The sequence below is a fragment of the Arachis hypogaea genome, chromosome 20 (genome assembly GCF_003086295.3).
Source record: "Arachis hypogaea cultivar Tifrunner chromosome 20, arahy.Tifrunner.gnm2.J5K5, whole genome shotgun sequence".
NCBI lineage: Eukaryota > Viridiplantae > Streptophyta > Magnoliopsida > Fabales > Fabaceae > Arachis > Arachis hypogaea.
This window is the reverse complement of record NC_092055.1, coordinates 9168780-9171221: the sequence shown is the minus strand read 5'-3', so window position 1 is coordinate 9171221 and position 2442 is coordinate 9168780. Positions and strand designations below refer to the sequence as shown.

The 2442-nt window shown below is 40.4% G+C and overlaps 1 non-coding gene across 1 annotated transcript; it reads left to right on the top strand.

Moving 5' to 3' along the window:
• Positions 1–1676: 1676 nt before the first annotated feature.
• Positions 1677–1784, top strand: LOC112787911 (small nucleolar RNA R71). The gene has a single exon (XR_003195296.1). It is a non-coding gene; the product is annotated as a small nucleolar RNA R71 (small nucleolar RNA).
• Positions 1785–2442: the final 658 nt, after the last annotated feature.

Genomic DNA, 2442 nt, shown 5'->3' with positions numbered 1-2442 from the left:
GTTTGATCACCGGTTCGGTTCTTACAACTATGGTTTGAATATGGGGGTTCAACACCAAACTTAGAGTTTGGTTGTGGCCTCCCAACACCAAACTTAGAGTTTGACTGTGGGGGCTTTTGTTGACTCTGTAGTGAGAGAAGCTTTTCATGCTTCCTCTCCATGGTTACAGAAGGAGATCCTTGAGTTTGAAACACAAGGTTGTCCTCATTCAGTTGAAGGACTAACTCTTCTCTGTCCACATCAATCACAGCTCTTGCTGTGGCTAGGAAGGGTCTTCCAAGGATGATGGATTCATCCTCATCCTTCCCTGTGTCTAGGATTATGAAATCAGCAGGGATGTAAAGGCCTTCAACCTTTACTAACACGTCCTCTACCTGTCCATAAGCCTATTTTCTTGAGTTGTCTGCCATCTCTAATGAGATTCTGACAGCTTGCACCTCAAAAATTCCCAGTTTCTCCATTACAGAGAGTGGCATGAGGTTTATCCCTGACCCAAGGTCACATAGAGCCTTCTCAAAGGTCATGGTGCCTATGGTACAAGGTATTAAAAACTTTTCAGGATCCTGTTTCTTCTGAGGTAATGTCAGTTGATCCAGATCACTCAATTCATTGGTGAGCAAGGGAGGTTCATCTTCCCAAGTCTCATTACCAAATAATTTGGCATTCAGCTTTATGATTGCACCAAGGTACTTGGCAAATTTCTCTTCAGTAACATCTTCATTCTCTTCAGAAGAAGAATACTCATCAGAGCTCATGAATGGCATAAGGAGGTTCAATGGAATCTCTATGGTCTCTAGATGAGTCTCAGATTCCTTTGGTTCCTCAGAGGAAAACTCCTTATTGATCACTAGACGTCCTAGGAGGTCTTCCTCACTAGGATTCACGTCCTCCTCTTCCCTTGTAGGTTCGGCCATGATGATTAAATCAATGGCTTTGCACTCTCTCTTTGGATTTTCTTCTGTATTAATTGGGAGAGTACTAGGAGGAGTTTCAGTGACTCTTTTACTCACCTGGCCCACTTGTGCCTCCAAATTTCTAATGGAGGACCTTGTTTCATTCATGAAACTTAAAGTATTCTTAAATAGATCAGAGACTATATTTGCTAAGCTAGATGGATTCTGCTTAGAATTCTCTGTCTGTTGCTGAGTGGATGATGAAAAAGGCTTACTATTGCTAAACCTGTTTCTTCCACCATTATTAAAGCCTTGTTGAGGATTTTGTTGATCCTTCCATGAGAGATTTGGATGATTTCTCCATGAAGGATTATAGGTGGTTCCATAGGGTTCACCCATGTAATTCACCTCTGCTATTGCAGGGTTCTCAAGATCATAAGCTTCTTCTTCAGAAGATGCCTCTTGAGTACTGTTGGATGATTCCTTCAATCCATTCAGACTCTAAGAAATCATATTGACTTGCTAAGTCAATATTTTATTCTGAGCCAATATGACATTCAGAGTATCAATTTCAAGAACTCCCTTCCTTTGAGGCGTCCCATTATTCACAGGATTCCTTTCAGAAGTGTACATGAACTGGTTATTTGCAACCATATCAATGAGTTCTTGAGCTTCTACAGGCATTTTCTTTAGGTGAATAGATCCACCTGCAGAATGGTCCAATGACATTTTAGATAATTCAGACAGACCATCATAGAATATATCCAGGATGGTCCATTCTAAAAGCATGTCAGAAGGACACTTTTTGGTCAGTTCCTTGTATCTCTCCCAAGCTTCATAGAAGGATTCACCTTCTTTTTGTTTGAAGGTCTGAACATCCACTCTAAGCTTACTAAGCTTTTGAGGGGGAAAGAACTTGGCTAAGAAAGTCGTGACCAGCTTTTTCCAAGAGTTCAGACTAGCTTTAGGTTGAGAGTCCAACCATATTCTAGCTCTGTCTCTTACAGCAAATGGGAAAAGCATAAGCCTGTAGACCTCGGGATCAACCCCATTGGTCTTAACAGTATCACAGATCTACAAGAATTCAATTAAGAATTGAAAAGGATCTTTAGATGGAAGTCCATAAAACTTGCAGTTCTGTTGCATCAGAGAAACTAATTGAGGTTTAAGCTCAAAATTGTTTGCTCCAATGGCAGGGATTGAGATACTTCTTCCATGTAAATTGGAATTTGGTGCAGTAAAGTCACCAAGCATCTTCCTTGCATTGTTATTATTTTCGGCCATGTCTCCTTCTTTTTCGAAAATTTCTGTCAGATTTTCTCCAGAGAGTTGTGCTTTAGCTTCCCTTAGCTTCCTCTTCAGAGTTCTTTCAGGTTCAGGATCAGCTTCAACAAGAATGTTCTTATCCTTGTTCCTGCTCATATGAAAAAGAAGAAAACACAAAAGAAAATATGGAATCCTCTATGTCACAGTATAGAGATTCCTTTATGTGAGTAGAAGAAGATAGGAATAGAAGAAGGAGAATCCAAACACAAGGGTAAGGAGTGGG